Source organism: Lissotriton helveticus, chromosome 12 (assembly GCF_964261635.1).
Source record: "Lissotriton helveticus chromosome 12, aLisHel1.1, whole genome shotgun sequence".
Taxonomy (NCBI): Eukaryota; Metazoa; Chordata; class Amphibia; order Caudata; family Salamandridae; genus Lissotriton; species Lissotriton helveticus.
Window position 1 is genome coordinate 101,123,948 of NC_136073.1, and position 13,057 is coordinate 101,137,004.

Below are 13,057 nucleotides of genomic sequence, written 5' to 3' on the forward strand. Positions count from 1 at the left end.
TTACCTAATGTCTTATTCTTCCAAGACGATATTCTGGCTTATGGTAAGGATGATGATGAGCATGAAAGAGTTTTAAGGTCGGTATTGAGTAGGTTGAGAGAAAAAGGCCTCACTGTTAAAAAGGAAAAGTGTCGAATTGGGTTAAAATCAGTCACGAATCTTGGTCACATTATTTCTGGTGAGGGCATACGGCCTAAGATTAAACTTGCAGAAAGCAAAGTCAAAGCGCCAACGCCAGAGGACAATGAGCAAGCTAGATCATTTTTAGGGATGGCAGAGTTTTACTCTAAGTTTGTGAAAAATGTTGCCAGTGTTGTTGATCCCATTAGAACCTTGTTGAGGAAGGGAGCACGGTTTGTTTGGACACCGGAGTGTGAGGTAGCTTTTGAGTTGGTCAAAGCTGAAATTGGGAAAATGCCAACATTAGGATATTTTGATACCAAATTCAAAACTCAATCAATCAATCAATCACGGCATTTATAAAGCGCACTACTCACCCAAAGGGTCTCAAGGCGCTAGGGAGGGGGGGTCCGCTACTGCTCGAACAGCCAGGTTTTGAGTTGCTTCCTGAAGGCGAGGTGGTCCTGGGTCCGGTGGAGGTGGGTCGGGAGGGAGTTCCATGTCTTGGCGGCGAGGTAGGAGAAGGACCGTCCTCCTGTGGTGGCTTTTCGGATGCGGGGGACGGCGGCAAGGGCGTGGCCGGTCGATCGAAGCTGGCGTTTGGGAGCGTAGAAGTTGAGGCGGCTGTTGAGGTATCCTGGGCCTTGATTGTGTAGGGCTTTGTGTGCGTGGGTGAGGAGTCGGAAGGTGATTCTCTTGTTGACCGGGAGCCAGTGCAGGTCTCTCAGGTATCCGGAGATGTGGCTGCGCCGGGGGATGTCCAGGATGAGACGTGCTGAGGCGTTCTGGATCCGCTGGAGTCTCTTCTGGAGTTTGGTGGTGGTTCCGGCGTAGAGGGAGTTGCCGTAGTCCAGGCGGCTGGTGACGAGGGCCTGGGTGACCGTCTTCCTGGTCTCGGTGGGGATCCACCGGAAGATCTTGCGTAGCATGCGCAGGATGTTGAAGCACGACGAGGAGACGGCGTTGACTTGTCTGGTCATGGAGAGGGAGGAGTCCAGGATGGAGCCCAGGTTGCGTGCGTGGTCTGTAGGTTGGGGTGCGTTGCCCAGGGCGGGGGGCCACCAGGAGTCGTCCCAGGCGGAGGGTGAGGATCCCAGGATGAGGACTTCCGTCTTGTCCGAGTTCAGTTTCAGGCGGCTGTTCTTCATCCATTCGGCTACCTCTATCATCCCTTCATGTAGGTTGTCTCTGGCGGTGGCGGGGTCGTTGGTGAGGGAGAGGATCAGCTGGGTGTCGTCGGCGTAGGAGATGATGTTGAGGTTGTGCTGGCGTGCGATGTCAGCGAGGGGGCCCATGTAGACATTGAAGAGGGTTGGACTGAGCGAGGAGCCTTGAGGGACGCCGCAGATGACTTCGGTGGCTTCCGATCTGAACGGAGGGAGGCGGACTCTCTGTGTTCTCCCGGCGAGGAAGGAGATGATCCACTCCAGTGCCTTCTCCTGGACTCCGACGTTGCTGAGGCGCTGTACTAGGGTACGGTGGCAGATAGTGTTGAAGGCCGCGGAGAGGTCTAGGAGGATGAGGGCCGCTGTTTCTCCGTTGTCGAGCAGGGCACGGATGTCATCGGTGGCTGCGATCAACTGATGCCAGTCTCAGGGGACTTGGAGCGGTGCTTTCTCAGTTTGTAGATGGTGAAGAAACTGTAGTAGCTTTTGCCTCTAGGGCTCTTAGGGAGGCGGAAGTCAATTATTCTTGTATCGAATGGGAGGCTTTGAGTGTGTTTTGGGCAATACGGCATTTTAAGTTTAACTTATGGGGCATTCCATTTGTGGTCAATTCTGACCATCGACCCTTGGTTCAAATTTTCTCATGTAATCACACTGATCACATGACTCCCAGGCTTAAGAGGTGGAGTGAGGGCTTGCAAGAGTTTGACTTTAAGGTACAGTACATTTCAGGCCTCAGTAACAAGTCTGCGGACTGTTTGTCCAGATTGCCTGTGGATTGTGAGCATGTTAAAGATTAAATTGAATGTGTAAATTGGTTAATGGAGAGTTTGTTGCTGAAGGAAGAATGGTTATCCTGTTCTGTTAAGGATAAATTATTTTTGTCTCTGAGGGAATTCATTTCCAAGGGTAGGCCGAATTACAAAGATTTAAGTCCTGAGTTGAAGTCTTTTTGGACAGTAAGAGATGATTTATCTTTTTATCAAGAGATTTGTTGAGAGGTGATAGGATGGTTCCACCTGATGAACTTAAGGACAAGGTAATCAATTTGGCTCATGAAGGACATTTGGGAAGAAGTCTTAGGAAAGCACGAGCTAGAGAGCGATATTGGTGGCCAGGAATGGAGCCAATGGTGGAGAATGCTGTCAAAGATTGCCATTTGTGTGCCATTAATGACAAGTCTCGGGTAACCAATCATGTGCCTCTTTCTCCTGTGGAAGTGCCTGACACTGTTTGAAACAAATTGGGATTAGATATCATGGGACAGTTTGAATTAATGCCCTTGCAGGAAAGGTTTGTAGTTCTTTTGGTAGACTACACTTCAAAGTGGATGGTTTCTAAATGTATGAGCACTGTTAATCCTAAGTCAGTAATTGAATTTTTGAAGGATGTCTTTGCTTCTGAAGGCATTCCTAAATATTTAATTACTGATAATGGAGTTCAGTTCACTTCTAGTTAAATGCATGATTTTCTGGTAAGTCTGTGTATTTTAAGTATTTTAAAATTTTTAAGCGCTGCGAGGCCCCAGGGCAGTTATGCGCTATACAAATGCAATTTTTCATTTCAATTTTTCATTTGTTCAGCAAAAGACTGCTCTGTATTCACCGCAGGCCAATGGGCTCACAGAAAGGATGAATAGAGTTGTCAAGAGTTGTGCTCAGTGTGTGCGGGACTCTGGAGTTTCTTTTTGTAATGTGTTGAGAGAAACCTGGTGGGCGCATCGCACTGCTCCTAATGCTATTTCTCAGAGATCGCCTTTTTGAAGCATTTAGAGGGAGTAGGGCGAGTTCTAAATTGAATCCATGTTGGATTCCTCAAAGAAGAAATGAGGTTATGACTGAGGAGTTAAGGAAAAATAAACTTTCTGAGTATCAACAGAGATACAAATTGCGATATGATGACAAGATGTCAGCAAAAGAGAAGAAGTGGAATGTAGGTGATCGTGTTCTGGTGAAAAAGAACAAACATGGTCCTAAAGGGTTTTCTAATTTTCTTCGCCCTTTTGTTATCACCGCAATTAGAAACAATGTAGTGACCTTGGACAATGGTTGTACCTGGAGTATGTCTAGGTTGGTCAAATTTGTTGAGACAAACCGTAGTGCAGCTACTGGCCAAGGTCATGCTCCAATGGGTAGATTTTTGAACAGGGATATTCCTTGTAGGACCAGAAATGTTCCTGGAAAATTCAAAGACTATATTTTGTATTAATTTTGAATGTTCCTGGAAAATTCAAAGACCATCTTTTGTATTAATTTTGTTTTTTCATTCTTTTGTTCCATTGTTATATTACATTATTTTATTTTTGCATTTTATTTATATGTTGTAATTTACTTGTAACTTACTGCTAGAATGTTAGTTAGTGCTTCTTTATTTATAATTGTTCATATACTGGGTAAAAACGATGTGTTGTAATTAATTTGCATGTCCAACCTTGGAGCTTGTGGAACATTTGTTGTCATGACTATAGAATTAGAATCTGATGACATGGGATTGCTGATGAGGGATTCCTACTCTGAAGAAGCTGCAGTTGAGACCTGTTTCTGTCGATGGTTGCATTTCTAATAAAGCCAACTGGTTTTAATAGTTACCCCAGCTATCAAAGAAAATACCAAAATGAAGCGACATACTGGGCTTCAGCCAATTGGCATACGGCCCATTTTCTGAACGGTCTGCAATAATACAGTTAAGTTGTCAAAGAAGAGTACTTTGAAAAGGAGTCAGAATATGAAGTTTGTGTTGCAATTTGTGAAATTAGGTGTGACCAGGGACATCTTAAGTATTTTAGGGTTGGGTCAAACAAATTTTGAGGGCACCTGTTCATACCAGCTTTGAATATATGACCCAATTTAAGCTCTTTCATGCCCTCTTTAGCCAGAACACTGACAGTGCACAGGCAAACTCTGAAAACATTTGTTTAAATCCAGTGTTAAGGGATAGTGACATGTATTTTCAATATTGTAACAAAAAAGCAATTCACTAATATTATCACTAATAATCTCTGTGACACCCTCTCATTTCTCCTATGTCAGGCACTGTGTTTTAATCTAAAAGAAACTTGTCTATGGATGTTGCTTGAAAAAACACAAACTGTGTCTGCAAAATTTCTGTAAAAGACTCTAACACATCATCCACATTAACAATAAATGTAATGAAAACGTTTTTAAGAATTATTCCAGGGCATCAGGACAAGACTCTCTTCAGAACAGAGCTGGGTCTCTCAGGCTAGGGCCCTGGGCCAGACCCCACTTTGCCTTTGCCTTAAAACATCTCTGAGCGTGACCAGCAATATATTGTACAGCAGATACTTGGAAAAGGACCAGTATTGTTATTGCATCTATGCCTTTGTGAGAGCACATTTTTACTTTGTGAAAGAAAAATGCAGTAAATCCGAAAACATGTTATCAAGACAGAAAAGCACAATAAATTAACATGCAAAGATGCAAGTAGACAGAGCAGCCACTTTTTCTGAGGCTAAGACATTCAAATGGGCCGCATTTTATAAATAAAAAGCCATAGATAGGCAAATAACATTTTGTCAGTAAATAACAAAAACACACACTCGCTCTGACTTACATTCTACATGTTATATTGCATCTGCAGCATAAAAAGAAAACTACTTATGAGACAGTGTAACCACCCGCCAAATGCAATGGCATTGACAGTTTTAATGCCATCTTTAACCAGCACTAAAAAAATAACCAGTACTAAAAAAAGACACATGCATACCTCTTTCTTTTGACATCTCTCCTTCAGAGCATGGGAGACAGTCATAGCAGCAGACTGGCTGCCCTCTCCGCCCTGCCTTGTAATAACCAGGAATGCAGCTCTCACTACAAGCAGAACGAGGAGCCTGAGGATGAGAAAGAAAGGGAGAGGAACATTCCGGGTTATTATCTTTGTAGGTTTTTGCAGTATAAACACGCACATGTTTATTTGTCTTCCAACTCCACAGCCCCCCTGGAGACCAACTGTCCCAACCACCAAGTTCCACCCAACATTCCACTTTAGAACATCTATGCCACAAAAGGTGACAGAGCTGACTTGAACCATAGACAATGACATAATACAACATATTCTCTCTTTATAATAACAAGAAATATATATGCATGATACATAAAATGTGTACATATAAAACAAGAAAATACGTTACAAAGTAAGCTATGACATTAATGAGCTAAGCTATAAACAATTGCACAATTTATACTAAAAATAAAAAGGATGCACTAGAAAAAGAAAGTTAAGAATACAGCTTTATACAGGAAACATACAATAAACCACTATGTAGAAAGATAAACAAAACTTTATCTGAGAACAATATGCTGTCACATACCAAATTCCAAACACTGCTACCAACCAAAACATTTAAGAGGAATAATTCTTCTGTTACTTTTGCGTGGTATATTACTTTGCACACTGTCTTTGATAGCAGCTTTCTCCTGGCCATTTATCTTGGAAACTACTTGATTGGGCAATGTATACATTGGGGAAATATTTCACCAATTTTTTTATTAACTGTCACTGCATACCATGATAATGCATCCACTTTATGGGGCTGACAAATTCTAACCCAATCTCGCACTTGTATTTTGATTGACTTCTCCTAGATCCTTGAAACTTCGTGTTTTAAACTCCTATGATCCACCTTTGCTTTGGTTTCCATATCTACTTCATTTTCGCCAATAGACAACATGCATAAACACCACTTCCTCGTCCAAGCAGGACACATTTCAAATGTAGCTACTTTTCTGTTACATTCTATTGAGATGCTGCCTGGAATGGCATATCTCTGTGATGCTGTGTAGATTCTAGCATGATGTCATCCCTCCCTGTGGCATCAATGACAGTTGGCCCAGCTGTGTCTGGCAGGAACATAGTTTGGGATCTTTCTCCAATTAATAAATCTATGCCAAGTTATTCATTTCATGTCTTTGTGCATTTTATGTACAACAATTTTGGCGACGTTTGCCAGACACGGAGAAGGCATCGTGTTGGAGAAGGATTAACCCAAGAAAAAGAACAACCCAACTCGCGTATAGCAGCGTCGTGGAGAGTATCTGCAGGGAAAGTGGTGATATACTACAGGCAGTACTACGAGATTACTGCGTGAAACTCATGCTGTGGAGAGAGCTTTGCATTAAGTGAAACAAACCCACTGTCGTGGTAAGAACTGTGTTTGAATTATATAAGGGTTGTTCGTAGCTGACACTGTATTTTAGCCAAGCATGTTAGCGTATCTTAAATTAAATGCTGAAACAGTGAGTGGAAAGCAGTGAGGCATATTTTTTAATTCATTTGAGCAGCAGGCAGCCAAGTTAAACTGTATTACCTGATTTATGAGTGCTGCGGAAATACAGAGGTCAAATCGCACTCTGAACTGGCTCTAAGAACAATCTGTGATTTGTGATTTATGGATATTAGCAGCGGAAGTGTCAATGAAATGATCTGTAGAAGCGCAAGTGTTTTCTTTAAAAAATGAATTGTCAACCATCGTGTGTCTGACTTATGAGTTGAAGATAAACAAGAGCGCATTGCTGTTGAGCGCGCGACATTGACATTGACGTGCACGGCGAGAACGGATGTTTGTTCATTCTGTGTTTAAAAGGAATATTGTACAGCTTCATATCTGCATAACAGTTAGTTTTCAGCCAAATCTTTGTAAAGGAATACGTTATAAGCTGTCAGATTGTCAAAAGCTCATATTCAGCTCTAACTGTCTGTATGGAGCGCAAGATTCTCGAAAGTAAACACTGAACAGTAAAGGGAAGAGGAGAAGTGCGCTCATGATATGATTGATGCTGACAGTCTGTTATATCCATATCAGCACAGAAAGGACAATAAACAAGTAATTAATAAGTCGGCACTTACATTTGAAGGGTAGAGTGGAGAACTTTGTGCCAAGCTACTGCAGTCCACGAGTGAAATATAAAAAAATCTGCAAGTTGTTAGCTGTGCTCTCATTGGTTGTTACTGTCTCCTTGGAAAAGCATTCAAGTTTCAGAAGGAAAATTCAAAACTGCTGCTGCCATCTTGTGGAGGGTGTGAGTAGTGCTTGTTAAAGTAAAAATGGATGTGAGCACTGCTATTGTAATACCTCCTCCTTTTCTAATGTCACCAGGTGAACCTCCTGTAGAGTGGGAGGATTGGATAGACTGTTTTGAAAATTATTTGGTTGCTTTAGATGGCACAGAATTTCCTGCAGTGAGGAAGAAAGCTTTGCTTTTAGGTTGCTTGGGCAAGGAAGGGCAACATGTTTTTAAGTACCTCCCATCGGGGGAAGAAATGGAAGATGTCTATTAGGAAGCAGTATTAAAATTAGAAAAGAGATTTGTAAAACATGTCAATGTGGTCATGAGGAGGCATCAATTGTACACGCAACCACGTCTAAATGAAAGTATTGATGAATTTGTTGCAAGATTGAGAAAATTGTCAGCAAAATGCGAATTTGATGCCATGCAAGAAGAGATGATTAGAGATCAGGTAATTGTTCAGTGCATTTGCAAGAAAACACAGGAAAGACTGTGGACATCTAGCAATCCAAAGTTAAAGGATGCGATAGCTATCGCAAAGGTTGTTGAAGAATCGGAGAAGTGCATGCGGGAAATGTTGATCAATCCTAGTAGCAATAAAGAAAAATAAGTTGCAGTCCTGGAAGATGATTCTGATGGAGTTTGTGCCGTTAAAAATAATACTGCCTCATTTGTTTTTTTGTGGAAATCAATAAAAACATCTTAAACAAAAAAAAATAAAGTTCAAAGTTTTAATGGAAATAAAAATATGTATCTAAAGAATATAAGTAAATCATCTGGAAAATTTGCAGGGAGACGTTGCCTCAGGTGTGGTAGCAGTTAGCATATGGCGGATTCTAAACAGTGCTACGCTGTTGGAAAAGAGTGCCTAAGGTGTGGGAGAAAAGGACATTTGGCACAGATGTGCAAACAGCAAGTTGAAAAGGTTGGATGTGTGGAAGATGTAGAGTCTACTTACAGGGTCGTAGTTGTTAATGATAACATTACTGTTGCAGATGTGGAACCATTGAAACGAGGTGCACACAACCAAAAGCTGACTTCAAGATAAATAGAAAAAAGTTTCTTTGATGATAGATACTGGATCGCTTTATATGATTATCCCACTTGACATTTATGAACAAACCTGGCCAAATGGCTCTCTATCTAGATCAGATGTTGTCCTAAAAGCATATCAAGGGAGCGACATTAGTGTGGTGGGCTGCATTGAAGCCAAAATTGTGTTTGAAGGGAAATAGACTCTTGGCAAGGTTTATGTAGCTGAAGAGGGACCACCAATTCTGGGTTGGCCACACCAGTGTGACCTGAATATTAAAGTGGATCCCAGAGTGGAGTTCCTGTTATGAGTGTAGATGCATGCAATGTTCAGAGTTTGAAAGAATTGTTGGAAAAGTTCAATGTTGTATTTGAACCTAGGTTGGGAAAATTCAAAAACTATCAGCATGTCATCAAGCTAAAGAAACACTCAATTCCCTAGGAGGGTTCCTATAGCAGCCAGGGCAAAGGTGAAATAGATCATTCAGCAACTTCTAGATGACAAAGTGATTGAACCCGTAGAGGCGGCTGAATGGTTATCTCCGGTTGTCATCACGAGTAAAGCTGATGGTTCCCTCAGATTCTGTATGGATTTGAGGAGCTTAAATGAAAATGTTATAACCGTCAAATTCCCTTTGCCAAACATTAATGAGTTAATTTTGATGCTTAATGGTGCGAGAGTTTTCACTAAACTGGACATGAGGAGTGCATATCACCAAGTTGAACATAGTGCAGAATCAAATATCTCACTTTGTTCATCACTGGTGAGGGCACTTTTCAGTTTTGCAGGCTGCCATTTGGCTTATGTTCTGCTGTGAGTATTTTTCAGCGACTAATGAGCTCCATTCTTTCAGGTGTTGACAAGGCCGTTGTGTTTCAGGATGACATCCTGGTATTTGGCAAGGATGATAGTGAACACAATCAAACCCTTGCTAAGGTGTTAGATAGAATTTCAAAGGCTGGATTAACTTTGAGGAGAGAGACGTGCAAGTTCATGACACAACAAATAGAGTATTTGGGTAATTTGGTTACTAAGGAAGGAATACGACCTAAGGAAAATCTTGTTAGTGCCATTGTGAATGCACGGGTGCCACATGACAGAGGCTCGTTGAGAACGTTTATGGGTCTTGTGGAATGTTATTCAAAATGTGAGCCTTTGAGAGAACTTTTGAGACAGGGAAAAGATTTGTTTGGGAGAAAATGCAACAATCTGTCTTTGATCTAATTAAGGAAGAAATAGCTCATGCAGGGGTCTTAACTCCTTTTCAAAACGGGCTGGAAAACATTGTCACGGTAGATGCCAGTGCCGTAGGCATTGGAGCTGTCCTGGTATAAGTGCATGGGAGAGATGAGAAAACCGTGGCATTTGCCTCACGTTCCTTGACTGAGTCTGAGCAAAATTACTCGGTTATTGAAAGGGAGGCCTTAGCAGCGGCTTGGGCTACCAATCACTTCAGGATGTTCTTGTGGGGCAGTTCGTTTAGGTTGCGTACGGATCATAAACCTTTGCTAAAGGTATTGGGTCCTGGTGGAATAAGCAATTGTTCTGGTAGATTGGCGAGACTTGCTGTGAGACTGCAAGAATTTGACTGCAAGATAGAGTATGTACCGGGTTAGTGAAACATGGTTGCTGACTGTTTGTCAAGGCTTCCAGATAAAGAGGCAGTGGTGTCTGATTTTTCGACTGAAGAAGTTGTAGCAAGTGTAGATGATGCGTTGGAGGGGTTTGCCAATGCCATTCCAAGGAAGACTTGGATGAAGGAGATGGAAGAGGATGCAACATTGATGGGCGTTGTGAGGTTGACAAAAGGTAGTATCAGAAGAAAGAGTAACCTTCCAGAAGGTGAGAGACCTTTCTTAAAGATTGTGGATCAATTATCTGTAACTGCTGATGGAATGATTATGCGTCATGACAAGTTTGTACCGCCCTTTGCTTTGCGTGCCAGACTAATTAGTTTAGCGCATGAGGGACATTTGGGGCAGACTATGACTATGAAGATATTGAAGGAGGTTTATTGGTGGCCTTCTATGGATCAGCAGGTGAAAGATTGAGTGGAAAGGTGTGTAGCATATGAGGAATCTGCGAAAAGGTTGAGGTTTGGTATTGGATCTTCTGATGAGCCTCAGCATGTTTCTTTGGCTGATGAAGTTTGGGAAAAGGTGTGCTTAGACTTCATTGGTCCTTTTTCTTTTCTAAAATACAGTGAGAGATATTCTGTGGTATTGGTGGATGCCAAGTCAAAGTGGGTTGAGGTTGCCTTCATGAGCAGTATTACCACCTCTGCTACAATTGCTGTTTTGTCCGACATTTTTAAGAGGGAAGGATTTCCTTCTGTGCTACTTAACGACAATGGTACGCAAATCACTTCAACCATAATGAAGAATTTTATGGACTCTGTGGGTATAAAGCACTCTTGTTGTTCTTTATATAATCCATAGGGAAATGGGATAGTTGAGCGCATTAATCGGGTGGTATGCAATTGGCACATGGTGCAGGTTTGCTTGCACATGATTCTGTAAGTGAAATGCTTTGGGCATATCGCACTACTGTAAACACTGTTTTGGGAAAGAGTCCATTTGCAATGATGCGTGGGAGGGAGGCAGGCACTAATTTACTCCCCTCATGGATGCGTGAGAAACCTGTGGACTTGTATAGTGGCAAGTTGAGTGGTGAGAACAGACGTTTCATTGATGTGGATGATTGGGTCAAAGTAAAACCTGGTGGCCATAGTAATTTCTTGAACAAATTCAAAGGACCGTTCAAAGTTAAGACTGTGGGAGGTAATTGGGTCAAACTGACAAATGGACAAACATGGAATTTGAGGCAGGTGGTATTATATCAAAGGCGTGATTGCAAACATGTAGAAAATTTAGAGGATAGGTCTGAATCTGAGGATTGTTCAACATGGATGTTGATGAATGATGCTGAATTTTCAAGCGAACAGCCCGTTGTTTCTTCCTCCTTTAATGAGGTCACTGGGTCTGATGAACATGGTATGGTTGCAAGGGAGGGAGATGGGTCTGGTGATGTGTCTCGTGTATGCGGGTAGCTGGTGAAAGAAGACTTCCAGTGTATTTGAGTGATTATATCCCTTGAGTTCACTTTGAGTTCACTTGCATCTCCCATGCATGTTATTATACTTTCTTTGTTTTGTTCACTACTATTTTTCATTTTTTTTTCACTTATTTTTGTATGGTTCTCATTTTGTTACTTCCTTCTTTTAAATATTTGTTTTACTGTAAGTTGAGGAGATGTGTTATATTCTATTAAGATGCTGCCTGGAATGGCACATCTCTGTGATGCTGTGTAGATTCTAGCATGATGTCACCCCTGTGACATCATTGACAGTTGGCCCAGCTGTGTCTGGCAGGAAATTCGTTTGGGATCATTCTCTAATTAATAAATCTATCTCAAGTTATTCATTTCATGTCTTCGTGCACTTTATGTACAACATATTCCCCTTAACATCTCAAACAAACTCTTCCTAGATTCAGAATTTTGGTGAAGTGTGATGTGCTCATAGCATACTTCGGAATTTTTTTTAAAGGTATATTCTGTTACTCACAGGCAATTGCATACATTCCACTAAGATGCAGTGCCTTTGCTCAATAAAACTGTTTGCTTATGGGAGATAACGAGCTATCCTATAATGTTGAATCTTGGATTGTTGCAAAAACTCTTTCATTTCATTTGATAAAAATTGTACCTCATTGCCTGAAACAATTTCTTTGTAAAAACCCTCTCTAGCAAAAATACACTGACAGTTTTTTATGAAACCCTCATGTTAGGATCTGTCATGAATTGCACCTCCCAATTTTTGCTATAATAATCAGCAACCACAACTTAATATGTGTTGGGTAACATGTAAAATAGACCAATAAAATCCACATCCAGTTTCATCCATGGTCTTATAGTAACTCCACAGCTTGACATGGTGGAGTAAATGTTTTATCAGTGGAGCAGCATATCATACACTATACACACCTTAACCACTTCAGATATCTTAAAATCCATTGACGGCCACCAAAACATATTGCAAATCCTTCTCTTAGTATTGGTTTGTCCTATGTTTCCTTCATGTCCCAAATCAACAATACGTCCCGTTAGCCTTTCATGTGGAATGAACTTTTCTCCCTGCATGATCATTTTACCTTCTTCCAATGATAATTCACTGAAACTTTGGCATAAGGTTGTATCTCTTTTGGCAGGTTCCTCTCCTTTGGCCAGCCTTGAACATTGTAATTACTTACAGCACCTCATCTAACATCAACTTTTCAAACCATTCACACTCTGAGAACCCACCACTTGTGCAAACATCAATACTAGCACTCTTCATCTTCTTGAGGTGATAAAAAAATTGTCTGAAATTACATCCCCCCACCCCCAGGGTATGTGTTCAATCTTGAAATTGTAATGAAGCAGTTTTGATCCCAATCTATTGATCCTGAGTGTGTGATCTTTAACTTAATGGCTGCTCACAATGTATATTAGTGGTTTGTGATCAGTTAGTAATTTGGACGTCCTCCCCCCCCAAAAAAAGTTCAACCACCAACAACATGCTAATAACTCACATTCAATCAGCGAGTAATTTTGTTTCCCTGGGATGAAAAGCTCTTGAAGCAAATCCCACACTATACTATTGGCCCTGCTTCATTTGTGTGATCAGAAACAATATACTCTTTGATGGATCAAGGCTGGTTAAGTTTTGAGTG

The 13,057-nt window shown here is 41.3% G+C and overlaps 1 protein-coding gene across 1 annotated transcript in view; it reads right to left on the minus strand.

Annotated features, from left to right (window-relative positions):
• The window catches only part of LOC144797783 (extracellular calcium-sensing receptor-like), a 142,035-nt gene extending 136,986 nt beyond the window's left edge, over positions 1 to 5,049 (minus strand). Inside the window, exon 1 of the mRNA XM_078668546.1 lies at positions 5,013 to 5,049. The gene's annotated coding sequence lies outside the window, so the exon portion shown is untranslated. The remainder of the gene's footprint in view (positions 1 to 5,012) is intronic.
• Between the last annotated feature and the right edge of the window lie 8,008 nt (positions 5,050 to 13,057).